Here is a 17,208-nt window from a genome sequence, read left to right on the forward strand (position 1 = left end):
CTTGATTAACCTGTGTTGCAATTCTGAGCGTTTATATCCTGCCTGTTACCAATCCTGTCTGTTACCCGTTATCAACCCGTTGCTGCCTACCTTTGATCCTTGCCTGGTATTCTGTTCTGTGAGTGATATCTGCCTGTCCTGACCATTGCCTGTATCCTGACTACGATTCTGCCTGTCCCTTGCTGTTCCTGTTTGTTCCCGTTTGACCCTGCCTGTACGACCACGCTCACTTATAATAAAGCTTTGCATATGGATCCCTGCCTGAGTCCAGCTTCGTTACACATTGACTACTTCTGAATTTTTTTTCAGCCAGACAGTACTCTGTATTTGACCGACTAAACATATTTCTAATAAATAGCCCTCAATTATGACCTTTCTATACATACTTATTGACTTTATCTGACGTTACATCAGCCATACTGAAGTCCATATCAGACCAGCTGAACATATTTCTGGCAAATTAGTCTTCGATCATGAACTTTTTATACATACTCATTGACATTATCTGATGTTATGACAGCCAGACAGTAGGCCATATTTGACCTACGGAACATATTTCTGGTCAAAGAGTACTCAATAATGAACTTTTTTATACAAACTCATTGACTCCTTCTGATGATACGTCAGCTATAGAGTATTGCATATTTGACCTAATGAATGTATTTCTGGCCAAAGAGTACTCGTTCTTGAACTTTTTATTTATACTTACAACTTCTGATGTCACATCAGCCATACTGTAGTCCATATTTGACCTAATGAACAAATTTCTGGCAAATTAGTACTCGATCTTGAACTTTTAGTACTGAAGGGGTGGATTCTGGAATCCACTGCCGCTTCAATATATATCTTTTAAGTTATTAATCTTTCTGTTAAATTATTTGAATGGCTTCTTCAACATATGTTAAAGCATTTATTTTCCTTTTCAAACACTAGAGAATAATACTGAATATTGTCTGTACCTCTCACTGAGAGAAAAGAACATGTTATCAGTATGTTTTGGGAAAGTTTCCTGCTCAGAGCAGAGCTCAGATAAACTTCAACCTTGAAGAAGCTGTGAAACATATGTATCTGTGTATGTGCGCTGTGTTCTGTGCAGGTCCTTTGTACTGGTGGACAACTGGCACTCTGCTTGAGACCAGCAGACGCCATGTCATGACCCCAAAAGGACATCCAGTACATAAATCCAGAGTCCCCTTGTCAGCATCCTGACGAATGGAGATATGCTTCTGACTATCTGTCCATGTGTGGAAGATTACCAAATTTGTCTATTTTTCTTAGCCAATCAGAATCATTCAACCTGAAGTAATGACGTAGTTAGTAGACTCTGTTAGCTGGCTTCTGCTGATGAAACTGCAAACTATTCCTCAGTAAAATTTTCTTCAATTTATTATTTTTTTTAAAAACTCTGACTCCGGATCTTTATTCATCATATCTGGTCTTTTGGGTCTTTAACTGTAAAATTCCTCTACAGTACATACTCATTGACATTATCATTGACTCCTTCTGATGTTACTTCACCCATACAGAAATCCATATTAGACTTACTGAACATATTTCTGACAAATTAATCCTCGATCATAAACTTTCTATACTGACGCATTGACTCCTTCTGATGTTACATCAGACAGACAGTAGTCCATATTTGACCTAATGAACATATTTCTGGCCCAGGAGTACTCGATCTTTCTATACATACTCATTGACTCCTTCTGATGTTAGATATGCCAGACATTAGTCCATATTTGACCGACTGAACATATTTCTGGCCAAAGAATATTCGACATTGATCTTTTTATATACTCACTGACTCCTTCTGATCTCACATCAACCATATAGAAGTCTATATTTGACCTACTGAACATATTTCTGGCCCAAGAGTACTCGATCATGAACTTTCTATACATACTCATTGACTCCTGATTTTATTTCAACCATACAGAAGTCCATATTAGACCTGATTAAATTTTTTTTGTCCCAAGAGTTCTCGATCATGAACTTTATATGCATGCCTTACTCTGATGTTACTTCAGCCATAGAGTATTCAATATTTGACCTATTGGACATATGTCTGGCAAAGTAGTCCTCGATAATGAGCTTTCTATACATACTCATTGACTTTATCTGATGTTACATTAACCATACATCTATATTTGACCTACTGAACACAATTCTGACCCAAGAGTACTCGATCATGAACTTCCTATACATACTTATTGACTCACTCTGATGTTACTTCAGACATACATGAGCCCATGTTTGACCTACTGAACATATTTCTCGCAAATTACTCCTCAATCATGAACTTTTTATACAAACTCATTGACTCCTTCTGATAATATATCAGCTATATACAGGTGCTGGTCATATAATTAGAATATCATCAAAAAGTTGATTTATTTCATTAATTCCATTCAAAAAGTGAAACTTGTATATTATATTCATTCATTACACACAGACTGATATATTTCAAATGTTTATTTCTTTTAATTTTGATGATTATAACTGACAACTAAGGAAAATCCCAAATTCAGTATCTCAGAAAATTAGAATATTACTTAAGACCAATACAAAGAAAGGATTTTTAAAAAATCTTGGCCAACTGAAAAGTATGAACATGAAAAGTATGAGCATGTACAGCACTCAATACTTAGTTGGAGCTCCTTTTGCCTGAATTACTGCAGCAATGCAGCGTGAAATCTGCATCTCCATAAAGTTGGTCAGCAGCAGGAAGCATGAAGTGCTCTAAAACTTCCTGGTATACGGCTGCGTTGACCTTGGACCTCAGAAAACACAGTGGACCAACACCAGCAGATGACATGGCACCCCAAACCATCACTGACTGTGGAAACTTTACACTGGACCTCAAGCAACGTGGATTGTGTGCCTCTCCTCTCTTCCTCCAGACTCTGGGACCCTGATTTCCAAAGGAAATGCAAAATTTACTTTCATCAGAGAACATAACTTTGGACCACTCAGCAGCAGTCCAGTCCTTTTTGTCTTTAGCCCAGGCGAGACGCTTCTGACACTGTCTGTTGTTCAAGAGTGGCTTGACACAAGGAATGCGACAGCTGAAACCCATGTCTTGCATACGTCTGTGCGTAGTGGTTCTTGAAGCACTGACTCCAGCTGCAGTCCACTCTTTGTGAATCTCCCCCACATTTTTGAATGGGTTTTGTTTCACAATCCTCTCCAGGGTGCGGTTATCCCTATTGCTTATACACTTTTTTCTACCACATCTTTTCCTTCCCTTCGCCTCTCTATTAATGTGCTTGGACACAGAGCACTGTGAACAGCCAGCCTCTTTTGCAATGACCTTTTGTGTCTTGTCCTCCTTGTGCAAGGTGTCAATGGTCGTCTTTTGGACAACTGTCAAGTTAGCAGTCTTCTCCATGATTGTGTAGCCTACAGAACTAGACTGAGAGACCATTTAAAGGCCTTTGCAGGTGTTTTGAGTTAATTAGCTGATTAGAGTGTGGCACCAGGTGTCTTCAATATTGAACCTTTTCACAATATTCTAATTTTCTGAGATACTGAATTTGGGATTTTCCTTAGTTGTCAGTTATAATCATCAAAATTTAAAGAAATAAACATTTGAAATATATCAGTCTGTGTGTAATGAATGAATATAATATACAAGTTTCACTTTTTGAATGGAATTAGTGAAATAAATCAACTTTTTGATGATATTCTAATTATATGACCAGCACCTGAAGATTATTGTATATTTAACCTAATGGACATATTTCTGTCCAAAGAGTATTCGATATTGAACTTTTTATATATACTCATTGACACCTTCTGATATTAAATCAGCTATACAGAAGTCCATATTTGACCTACTGAACATATTTCTGGCCAAAAAGTACTTGATCTTGAACTTTTTATATATACTTATTGACGCCTTCTAATGTCACATCAGCCATACAGTAGTCCATATTTGATCTACAGAACATATCTCTTGACTTAATGAACATACAAACCCGATTCCAAAAAAGTTGGGACACTGTACAAATTGTGAATAAAAAAGGAATGCAATGATGTGGAAGTTTCAAATTTCAATATTTTATTCAGAATACAACATAGATGACATATCAAATGTTTAAACTGAGAAAATGTATCATTTTAAGGGAGAAATAAGTTGATTTTAAATTTCATGGCATCAACACATCTCAAAAAAGTTGGGACAAGGCCATGTTTACCACTGTGTGGCATCCCCTCTTCTTTTTATAACAGTCTGCAAACGTCTGGGGACTGAGGAGACAAGTTGCTCAAGTTTAGGAATAGGAATGTTGTCCCATTCTTGTCTAATACAGGCTTCTAGTTGCTCAACTGTCTTAGGTCTTCTTTGTCGCATCTTCCTCTTTATGATGCGCCAAATGTTTTCTATGGGTGAAAGATCTGGACTGCAGGCTGGCCATTTCAGTACCCGGATCCTTCTTCTATGCAGCCATGATGTTGTAATTGATGCAGTAAGTGGTCTGGCATTGTCATGTTGGAAAATGCAAGGTCTTCCCTGAAAGAGACGACGTCTGGATGGGACCATATGTTGTTCTAGAACTTGGATATACCTTTCAGCATTGATGGTGCCTTTCCAGATGTGTAAGCTGCCCATGCCACACGCACTCATGCAACCCCATACCATCAGAGATGCAGGCTTCTGAACTGAGCGCTGATAACAACTGGGGTTGTCCTTGTCCTCTTTAGTCCAGTTGACATGGCGTCCCAGTTTACCAAAAAGAACTTCAAATTTTGATTCGTCTGACCACAGAACAGTTTTTCACTTTGCCACAGTCTGTTTTAAATTAGCCTTGGCCCAGAGAAAACGCCTGCGCTTCTGGATCATGTTTAGATATGGCTTCTTTTTTGACCTATAGAGTTTTAGCCGGCAACGGCGAATGGCACGGTGGATTGTGCTCACCGACAATGTTTTCTGAGACATTTCAAAATGTCTCACTTTCAACATTTGATATGTTATCTATATTCTATTGTGAATAAAATATAAGTTTATGAGATTTGTAAATTATTGCATTCCTTTTTTATTCACAATTTGTACAGTGTCCCAACTTTTTTGGAATCAGGTTTGTATTTCTGGCAAATTAGTACTCAATCTTGAACTTTCAATACACACTCATTGACTCATTCTGATCTTTCTTCAGCCATACATGAGCCCATATTTGACCTACAGAACATATCTCTGGCAAATTAGTCCTCGTTCATCAACTTTTTATACATACTCATTGACTCCTTCTGATATTAGATATGCCAGACATTAGTCCATATTTGACCGACTGAACATATTTCTGGCCAAAGAATATTTGACATTGAATTTTTTATATATAATCACTGATGTCTTCTGATGTCACATCAGCCATATAGAAGTCTATATTTGACCTACTGAACATAATTCTGGCCCAAGAGTACTCGATCATGAACTTTCTATAATGACTCTTTGACTCCTACTGATGTTACATCAGACAGACAGTGGTCCATATTTGACCTGATGAACATATTTCTGGCCGAAGAGTACTCGATCTTGAACATTCTACACATACTCATTGCGTCCTTCTGATTTTATTTCAGCTATACATAAGTCCATACTGGACCTGATTACAGTTTTTCTGTCCAAAGAGTCCTCGATCCTGAACTTTATATACATACCTCACTCTGTTAATTCATCCATAGAGTATTGTATATTTGACCTAATGGACACATTTCTTGTAAATTAGCCCTCGATCGTGATCCTTCTATAGATCATCATTGACTACATCTGAATTTTTTTTCAGCCAGACAGTACTCCATATTTGACCGACTGAACATATTTCTGGCCAAAAAATATTCGTTATTGAATTTTATACTCATTGATGCCTTCTGATATCACACCAGCCATACAGTAGTCCATATTTGAACTAATGAACATATTTCTGGCCCAAGAGCACATGATCTTTGACTTTCTATACATACTCATTGACTCCTTCTAATGTTACTTCAGCCATACAGAAGTCCATATTAGACCAACTGAACATATTTCTTGCAAAATAGTCCTCGATCATGAACTTTCTATACATATTCATTGACTTTATCTGATGTTACGTCACCCAAACAGTTGACCTTCTGAACATACTTCTGGCCAAAGAGTACTCGATTTTTGAACTTTGTACTCATTGATGCCTTCTGATATTACATCAGCTATGACCTACTGAACATTTTTCTGGCAAATGATTGCAAAGATTTTGGCCAAAGAGTACTCAATTTTGAACTTTTTATGTATACTTATGCCTTCTGATGTCACATCAGCCATACTGTAGTAGTCCATATTTGACCTAATGGACATATACTAATGGACCTAATGGACATATTTCTTGCAAATTAGCCCTCGATCATGATCCTTCTATACATAATCATGATTATGGTTATAATCATGAACTTTTTATACAAACTCATTTACTCCTCTGATGATACGTCAGCCATAGAGTATTGGATATTTGAACTAATGGATATGTTTGACCTATTGCACATATTTCTGGCAAATTAGTCCTCGATCATGAATTCTTTATACAAACTCATTGACTCCTTCTGATGATACGTCAGCTTTTGAGTATTGCATATTTGACCTAATGGTCATATTGTTGGCCAAAGAGTACTCAATCTTGAACTTTTTATATATACTTACTTACGCCTTCTGATATCACATCAGCCATACTGTAGTCCATATTAGACCTTTTGAACATATTTCTGGTAAATTAGTCCTTGATCGTGAACTTCCTACAAATACTTATTGACTCCATCTGATGTTAGATACCGTAGTGATTTTGGATTAGCCTCACACGAGGGCACCACAAATGTAGTTATTTATGGTCTTAAATATTAATATTAATATTTTTATTTATCAGATGATTCCTTCCAATATTTCGGGGCACCAGCAAGGAATCTCACTTTGACAATAAAGAACAATCATGGAAGATTGTTGACTGAATTACAATTATATAAATTGGAGGAAGTTCATCATATGACCAATCTGAAGGATTTGTGAGATATCGTTAACTTGTAGAGTCTATTAATAACACAAGGAAGACACAAGTGTAATAAATGGATTTTATTAACAAAAGGATAGACACGAGTAACTAACAACTACTGAATGGATAGTTCAAATAGATGGATAGTGCAAAAAGATTGATAAATGCAAGTGAGAATGAGTAGGATGTTACTATGGCAGTTACAAGTTAATCTTATGAAAGATAAACTATAGTTTCTCTAGAAAGAAATAAGGTAAACTTTATTCTGAATTCAACAAATAAACCGAGATTATTTGTTATTAACTGATATCAGCTATGCAAAATCTAATGCAAATTAGATAATCATATACTGACAATATACACTAATGCCAAGGTCTCTAGAAAGAGGTTTGGTAAGTGATATTTACGTCTGCCTGGTGCTGAATCTGAGGGTGACGTCTTCCACTTGTTGAGCTGAGCATCATTGCAGTGGGAAGAAAGGAGTTGGAATCCATTTCACAGCCTTGAACACGAAGTACTTGTGAACGTTGAACTTCTGGAGCACAGAGAAGGTCCTTTTCCTGGAACACGCAGAAGAAGAAGCCTTGAAGGTCCTGATGTCTGTGCAGACGATCCTTATTCTCTGGAACACGCAGACGGAAGGATCTTTAGATTCTGAAGTCAGTGCAGATCCGGGCAGCCTGGAACATGGAGATCTGGAGGATCTCTGATAAGAGGATTTTGAAGTTGGTGCAGAAGATATTTTGAAGATGGGGGCTAAGCTTGTAGTCCTTGTCTCTGGTGCAGTTTTCAACCTCCCCAAATTCACTTCTTGCTGAACTTCCTTGTTTCTTTCTTTAGAGCTTCAGAGTCTTGAGAGAGCAACTTCACAACTCTGTGGAATTGGACTTAGCTTAGCACATCTTGGGACCGGAACCTCGAACCGGGACTAGAACAGGAACTGGAGCCTGGAAACAGAACGGGAAACTGCAGCAACCCGACAAACTGGAACAATTTGTCTCAGAGACAAGTCTTTTAACCTGTCCCAAGAAGGAGGTAAATGCAAATTGGCACCTTTCATATCCTGTGTTTTGATTGGCTGATGCTGTCAGAGGCAGCCACTGGATGGCCCTCCTCTTGCATGAGGTTCATTTGCATAGCTTTAAGTTCATGTTTAGAACAGTGTCCTTAAGGTTTTTCCTATGCATAATTCACTTTCCAAACCAATTTCAGATTAACCTAGGCATCGTGCTGAAAACATAAAGTCCAAACATCAATGGGCTATGCTGAACTACCTATGCATTCATGTATACCTTAATAGGCAAGTTTGTATATTTTGCATGTACACAAACAACACTCATTAAGTATATAGAGTTCTGATAATAGAAATGGAGAAGATTTGCTCCATTTTGTCCACTGTGTGTCCATTTGTGCCCTTTGTGACTTCAAGCCACATGGCAAAACCTGTCTGAAGAGTAAAAGTTAGTTCACACCTCAGGTCTTAGGACTGAGGGACTGGGGTGAACAATGGGAAAATTGTGATAGGATTAGCATGCTCAATGACATGCTAATGTCATCATTCTTCCCTTGCACAAATGGTCAGGGTGATTGTCTTTGCAGGCTTATCTGCTAGCCTATCATTCTTCTTGTTTGCTTCTCTTGGAGGTGTGAGTTTTGGATTCCTGTGATTTTTATCATGGCAGATGAGGTGATGAGGGGAGTATTGATGTAATGGGGGTGTCTGCCTGCTGATCACTACAATACGCCAGACATTAGTCCATATTTGACCAACTGAACATATTTCTGGCCAAAGCATATTTGACATTGAAGTTTTTATATATACTCACTGACGTCTTCTGATGTCACATCAGCCATATAGAAGTCTATATTTGACTGAAGGGGGTGGATTCTGGAATCCACTGCCACTTCAATATATATCTTTTAAGTTATTAATCAACATTTTTCTTTCTAAATATTAAATTATTTCAATGACTTCTTCAATGTATGTTAAAGCATTTATTTTCATTTTCAAACACTAGAAAATAATGATGAATATGGTCTCTCACTGAGAGAAAAGTACAACTTATCAGTATGTTTTGGGAATTTTTCCTGTTCAGAGCAAAGCTCAGACCAACTTCAGCCTTGAAGAAGCTGTGAATCATGTGTATCTTTGTGTGCGCTAAGTGTTCTATACAGGTCCTGTATTGGTACTGATGACAACTAGCACTCTGCTTGAGACCTGCAGACACCTTTTCATGACTTAACAGGACATCCTGTGCCTAAGTTCAGGGTCCGATCGTCATCATCGTGATGGAAGGAGACATGCTTCTGACTATCTGTCCATGCGTGGAAGATTACTAATTTTGTCTATTTTTCTTAGCCAATCAGAATCATTCAACCTGTAGTAATGACGTATTTAGTGGTAGAGTATAATTGCTGTGGAAATGTGAATGTACGCAGTGCGGCCTACGAACTCCTTGTGAGACTTGAAGCTGGCTTTCTGCTGATGAAACTGCAAACTATTATTCAGTTAAATTTTCTTCAATTAATTTTTTTTTTTTTAAATCTGACTCCTACAGTTCCCCTACAGTTAATGGTGGAGAGAATGCGGGCAATCATTCTTCGGTGACATCCCTGACTAACCAACAAACAAGGTATGTTTTGTTATGTATATTTTATTTTTGGTCAGGGCTGTAGGAAGGGTTGAGAGAACTGGGATGTGAGATGGTGAGTTCGCGCACACACACAGACGTGAGTGTGGGACACCAGGTCATTGGATGCAGGCTGGTGTCTTAAGCCATCAGAAGGAGATGGTGGGTGATAACTCCACTCCATTAAGTGGTCAGAGGACTCCAGTCCATTGAGGGGGTCGGAGGAACACTGGAAGCCAGAGGCAGAAAGTGTTGAAATAACTCCTTCCTACTGAAGGGTATGAGGTCACTAGCAAGCCGGTTTGCTACTAGTGTCTCATGAACCGAAGTTCTCTGACTATTCTATTCAGACAGGCCCGCCCCGAATTTAGTGATTCAGGAAGTTAGACATTAAGCTTTTAGTTAAATACAACGAAATAGAAATAGGGATAGGTTTGGTTGGTCAAGGATGCATCAGGAACGATTCAGAGAAAAATAAAGTTGTGACCCTAATTGGCTTGAACCAGTATATGTAATTTTGTGAGTTTGCAGTATACTTTGCAAATAAGATACAATTATTTGTCATATTTAACAAATAATCTTTAAAACTTACTCTGAGACCTGCGAGACCTTCCCCAATGGACCAGCCTGTGCAAGTGACTCAGTTACCATCAGATAAGGCTTAGTTTATTGCCCCCAAGTATGTGGCCACGTGGAAAAGCAGAGGCAAAGAGACCCATAGCCCTCAAAACAGACTTTCCTGCATTAATTTATAGATCAACTGATCTATAAATGAACTTGCATCCCAGGACATTGTGTTTAGGACTATGATTGTTTTGTGCAGCATCTTTTGTATGATATTTTGTGTTAGGCATATTTTAGGATAAGAACCAATGGTTAACGTAAACTCACCTATACAAAGTTTGGTGTCTACGAGTTTTTTGAGTATTTTGAAGATTTAAATGGTTGTGTATATGATTTGTCGAATCATACATCAGTAATACAAGAATCTTTAACAGTTCCTTCTTCAACAGCTCAGCCAGTTTAATCATGCTCAAAGACAAGAGCCATAAACTCCCCCACAAAGGAAGTTCCCGCTACAGAAATTCCTCTTTCCTCATTGGTCAGGTCCACCCTGGGAGGTGGGACTTCCCCTGGACCTTAAAAGCCAGCACACAATGCTCCTCCCTCTCTCTTGCTGATCCGACCGAAACTGCATCTGTGGGATTCTGTGGTTCTGCCTGTGGGCCTGTAACCTGCAACCCCCGGTGCTTAACCCGGAGAGAAAGAACTCTTTGCTACTACAAGAGCCAAATTAACAGCTTAAGTTGTATCATATTTCTTCACCCAATGCAAAAGATATTGATTACAACTTTGGACCAAGGATTTCTCCTCAGCCTGCAGATCCGATGCTCCTAAACAGCTAAAGGCATTTTGCAGGTATCGTAAATTTGAATACTAAACAGTGATTTAGTATTAATTTGTGAACCACCTTTGTTAGCAAAGGTGCTTTATTACTGAGAACACTGATGGTCCTTCCAGCTTGTTTAATTGACTTCTCCATATCTCCATTTCCTGTTCCCACTTCGGTTTCACTCTATCATTTATCATTTTACCCATGTATGTGTTACTTGTGTGTATGTATGTGTTTGTTAATTTAGTTATGTGTTTGTGATTTAGTTAATAAAACTTTTGCACAATACATATTTGGTTCTGACTCTGTCTGCAATAAATTGCCTCTTAAATGATTTAGATTTTGCTACCAGCTCTAAGTGTTGTAAATGCTAAGAAAGAATTATTTTTCTATGGCCATGAAAAATACCCTTCTCTTAAAATTAATTAATAATCAGCACTGAGTATTCACAGAATTCACAGAATTAAACTGATTGATTGATTGTAATTTTAATGTAGCTACATCAAGTTAATCTGATTTACCTGATTCAAATAATCATATTTAATAATCATAATGAGTTATTAATAATTATTAATATTTCCCCTTTGAGCTAATATCGCAACAGTATTAACTGTGACTAAGATATGGCTGACAAATTGAGTAACTTGATCAGTAACTTGATCAGTCCTGATACAGATAACGAGATGGAAGAGAGCAAATGCTGTAAGCAGCTCTGCTCTGAAGCCCTCACTTTAAAGACATTTGCAGAAAATGGACAGTCTAGGTTTTAATTCTGATTGGGAAGTTGGCTGCAAAGAAAGAAAGAGCCTGAAAGATACAAATTTGATTACCAAATGTGATGAAGTGACAGAAATTTCTTGTGTAAAAGTAGATCAGTGTTAATGTGACAAAATTAATGTTTTTATATGAGAAAGAACAAGAGAAAAATAAGGTCATATGATTGAAGTCTTAAAGAATTCCTTTTGGAGGAAATATCTATAACAATAATAGTATTGAATGGGCAAATGGGTTGATGTAAAATTATGGACAATGAATCTAAAACACGTTGTCACAGTCACATGGACTTTCAGTTTGTTTGTTTTCATTGGTCACGTGTTCCTTTGTTCTAGTTTCCCGCCACTATCTGTAACCTTGGACACTAATCACTTTCATCACAGCTGTTCGTCATTTGAGTTCATCAATCAGTGTATTTAAGTTCCTGTTTCTGTTCAGTGTGTTGTTGGGTGTCGTTAGTGTTTACATGGTGTGTATTCCTGTCTGTTCCTGTATTCTCCCATTGGATTTTCAAGTAAAGACTCTCTTTATCCTTATCTCCTCGTTCGTGTGCTTTATACACCAGCTACCGTAACAGAACACCCGACCTAAACAGTAAGCGACGTGTTTGACTGTAGGATTTTTTTTTGTTTGTTTTCGTGTTCAGTGTTTTGTTTCCGTTTCTCACCCCTACTTGCACCATGGACCCACCTGTGAGACTTATGTGCCTTGAGCAGGGAGAAAGCTCCCTCGAGAGACATTTACAACTGTTTTTGGATCTCGCCCATCAGACCACCTTCCCGGACTACTGCCTGTGCACGTTCCTGTACGTCGGACTAAACAACACCACACGTGCACAGCTGTCCGGGGAAGGTCCTCGAGGGAGCTTCGCGTCCTATGTGGAGTGGGTGCTGGCATCCTGCGGATCACCATTCACCGTTGAAGTTGCCGCCAGCCCCACTCCCCAGCCAGTGCCCAGCCAGAACCACCCAGACGGCGAGGATTTACGTCCTGAGCCCACCGCAGCTAGAACGACGGAGACCGCCGCGATTGAGCCGCCCACGCACACAAGAGCGATCGGGGGTCACATCGCCACGGAGCCTGAGCAGCGTGTACCTGACCAGGTGTGTGAGCCGGCCGAACCATCCATCGCCGAGAGAGTGTTGGTGGACCTCGAGGGTCCGGAAGTGAGCCCCGCCCACCCCCCCGCTACTGAGAGTGAGTTTTGTGCTGAAACACTGCTGGACTTAAGGTGTGGAGAGGACATTTTTCTTGCCCCTGTACTGTCTCCTGTCCAGCTGGTCCCGTCCAGCGTGCCTCTCCCACCTTATCACCAACCTTCCTGTGACTCTCCACTACTCTTGGCTTTTTTTTGCATGGAACTCCAGCCTGTTTCCCAGTCCACAGCCATCAGTGCCATCCAGTCATCTCCGTCTCCCTTCAGTCCCTCGATACCACCTCCTCTCAGTAGCGTGGTACCATCTTGGGCCTGCCGGGATCCGTCTCCTCCTGGGCACGAGGAGCCCGAAGCTCCGCCTCCAGCTTCGGATGGTCTCGAGCTGCCTCCATCCATCGCCCTGACTCCTGCGCCTGCGCTCCTTCCGCCCTCGACCTCGGAGTGGACCATCGGCCTTTCGGCCATGCCGGACTCCCTCGGCACGTCGGCTCCACCTGGGTCAGACATCGCTTCACCTCCGCTGCGGACTTACGGACCGTCCGCTGCTCTCTGGTCCTCCACCCCTTCCACTACGGCTTGCTCCGCCCTACCTCAGGCTCTGTCTCCACCCTCGGTCGCTCCAACGCGTCCTCAGACCTCCGGATCCACTCCTCGATCTCAGGAGGTCGTCACTGCGGCTCCGTCGCGGCCGCTTGGATCGTCACCATCTCTTCACCACCTCAGCTCGTCGGCTACGCGGTGGGCTCCATCCTCGCCGTCGTTGACTGCGGTCCTCCCCATGGCGGTCATCAACAACCTTCCATGGCTCCTTCCTCCATCAACGCCGCCGTGGGGCACTACCCTGGCTGGTGCCTGGCACAACATCCTGCAGCCCCTGTTCAAGGCCATCCCCTGGACTTCACCTCCACCTGCACCACCCTGGACTCCTGTATTCCGCCTCCTCCCAGTTAGCCGTCCGCCTCCTGAGCCACCTCCTACATCGTCTTCAGCATCCTATCATCTTCCCCTCTCTCTACGGCGCGAGGGGAGGGGGCGTAATGTCACAGTCACATGGACTTTCAGTTTGTTTGTTTTCATCGGTCACGTGTTCCTTTGTTCTAGTTTCCCGCCACTATCTGTAACCTTGGACACTAATCACTTTCATCACAGCTGTTCGTCATTTGAGTTCATCAATCAGTGTATTTAAGTTCCTGTTTCTGTTCAGTGTGTTGTCGGGTGTCATTAGTGTTTACATGGTGTGTATTCCTGTCTGTTCCTGTATTCTCCCATTGGATTTTCAAGTAAAGACTCTCTTTATCCTTATCTCCTCATTCGTGTGCTTTATACACCAGCTACCGTAACACACGTGAGTTACAAAAATATATAAAAAGTAAGTAGAGGATGATTATAGGGATGATTCAATGTTCTGAAAGAATCTTTCACTTTATGGAAAAATATCTGAACAGTCTGTATTATGTTTTCTATGTGATGAGCACATCACTACCATAGTGTAAATAACTAAAATGAGGTAGGATCTCTAAGTTCTAAATGTTTGGTCTTTGATATGTCAATGTGACATAGAGGGTTAAAAAGTCTGTTACGAGTTTATGAAAATGTGAATGCCTCAGAGTCTCTCTCCCCCTCATTTAAAGTCAGAAATGCTGCTACCTGAGCCTATGCCATAAGTGATAACAAGCTATTTATAGTGAAAGCACAGTGTTTCAGTTGAAAATCAAAGACAGAGATCAAAAGAAATGATTGCCATAAAAGGGCAATTTGTTGTTAATGTGTCAAAGTAAAGCTCAATGACTTTAAACAGGTCTTTAAAATAATAATACAGACCTTGAATGATAGAAGTGACTATTTTGACTAATTTATTCTTTGATCAGTAACTTTTTGTCTCATTTTTGTCACCACCATGTGCAGGGCCGATGGCTCCAGTTACAAATGTAGCAGAACATTATACTGAATGGACGGTTGTGATAACTAAATTCACAGAGTATAATTTCAGCATTTGCTATGTTGCTGCTTTGAAGATGTCTAATGACTTTTATTGATTAAATAGTGCTGTCATTAACTTGTCTCCCTGTTTTAACACTATTAGGCTGTCCATATGGCCCTGGTGGCTCTTGAATGCAACTTCCCTAAGCTCCAGAAAACACCTGATTCTGTTGAAGAAAACTATCAAAAATTTCGTAATGGGAAAGATCAGTTACCAGTGTGCATGAGGTGATTTCTCAATGACAGGTAAGATCCTCTTTGGCCAGACAGGGGACAACCTAATGACAACCTAATGCAGGGGGTTACTGCCGCCACTGGGCATCTACCCAGATGGGAGGTGTTTTATGTGAGATGGGTATGAGAGTGGAGCAGATGTCTGTGAGGCCAGCAGCATTGTTAAGGGGGGATGACCTGACAAAAATGTTCCTCCATACCACTCACCAGAAACTGCATTCCTAGGATGTCTTGTTTTTCATTGTGACAAGTGTCCACAACTTGATGCAACTATGCCAGGGGACAAGACCTTGAAGAAAAGAAGATTATTTATAAAGAGCTGATAGGAATGAGCTTTCAAGAGCCGGCTGAGACCATGAGGTGATTGTCCGTAATTTCTGGGGAGACCATAGCAAAATTTATTAACATGGTGTTGGTTGCCCTATTGGCAAGAACTGTATAGAAGTTTAGGATTCAGCATTACGATGAATCCCTGAATCCGTGAGGCTATGTTGATTTTGAACTAATGTCTCTATATGTTTTACTCCTGCAGGTCATTAGACATGGCATAGGATAATTCCAAGACATGGTGGTGGTTAAAGATGAAGACTGCTCAAGAGAGAGTTCAGTGAATTCAGCATTAAAACTAAAGATAACCTTAAAAAAAGGCTCCTAGCATAAAATATTTTAGATTGTGGTAATGGTTTTTATTTGGAAATTAAACATTTACATTTTAACATTTGTGAATGATTAAGGGTTCTGTATATAGTAATTAATTTAATTTTACATTCTATCTAAGTTAAAGTCTTGTGAGGCTGTTGAAAAGATTATTTGTGCAGTAAGAGAGAGAGAGACTGCTTGGGTGTAGGCAAGGATGCTACTCTGTCTGTGGCCTGCTAAAGCTTAAACAAAACAAAGCATTGAGATTAGAACCAAAACAACCCAGCTGACTTTTATAAAAAAAGAATTATACTGAACATACATGCTTTGAGACTGGATTAGACACCATGTAAAAACTAAGTAAAACCTACAGGAAAAATGTGAAGTTTAAATATGTTTTTAGATTTAATATCAAAAGCAAACCTTGAAAATGTGTGACAGTGACTGTACTTTATGTTTTGTATGTGTTAGTTTGGGGAAATATTCTGTCCCCATTGTGGTTATATGTCATTAACCTCTGGAATGAGTGTTTTATCATTACAGATGGGTTAAGTGAAATGAAAAACTTTACAGATGCCGATAATTCTGATTGAATCGACAATGAAAAGACAATACAGAACATGGAAGTTTTAAGTGGATTGGTTATCCAGCTCTGTCTGCTAATGGTAATTATGACTGATTTTGTCATTTATGATGTTAATTTGAATTACTCTCTGGATTAGTATGTTTAAGAGTATTTATGTAAATTGGAATTGTGACACAAAAGATTGCCATCCATGGGTTAAAAACCCTTTGTCTAAATTCAACTGAGGGTCTAAATTTAAACACCGTCAGGTTTGTATGATCAGAATGATAAACGTAAATGTTATAGGTTTGACGGCAGAGACAAAGTGACACATTGGCTCAGTCACTATTAAATTATCCAGAGAACCACCCTCACATTTATGAAAGGCCAGTGGGCAAACAAAAGAGGAGTGAATATAACTTATAAAAAGTTTTGTTCTTCATCCATTAAATGGACGCATGACATTAGATGTCTAGAGAAATACAATTTGTGGGTAACACTTTAGAATAATGGTCCGTCATTAATAAGTAACTATGTAGGAAGTAATGCAGGACTAATGAGTAGTACTATATTAACACTTCAGCTACTACTGTTAACTAATATAGAAACAAGTTTAACTAATCAGTAAGTAATATAAAATTTAGAAGATAGTTCCTTATTAGCTAATCAATAATTACCTAATGAGATTAGCATTATCAATAACTATTAACTAACTGACAAATTGTAAAGAACATTATCGTGTGTCTGAGACGTAATCAGTCGCTGCAGTTTCTATCTCTGATCAAACACACCTGAATCAGCTAAGCAAAGCCTTCGGGCCTTAC

The sequence above is a fragment of the Ctenopharyngodon idella genome, chromosome 5, assembly GCF_019924925.1.
Source record: "Ctenopharyngodon idella isolate HZGC_01 chromosome 5, HZGC01, whole genome shotgun sequence".
In the NCBI taxonomy this organism is placed as follows: Eukaryota; Metazoa; Chordata; class Actinopteri; order Cypriniformes; family Xenocyprididae; genus Ctenopharyngodon; species Ctenopharyngodon idella.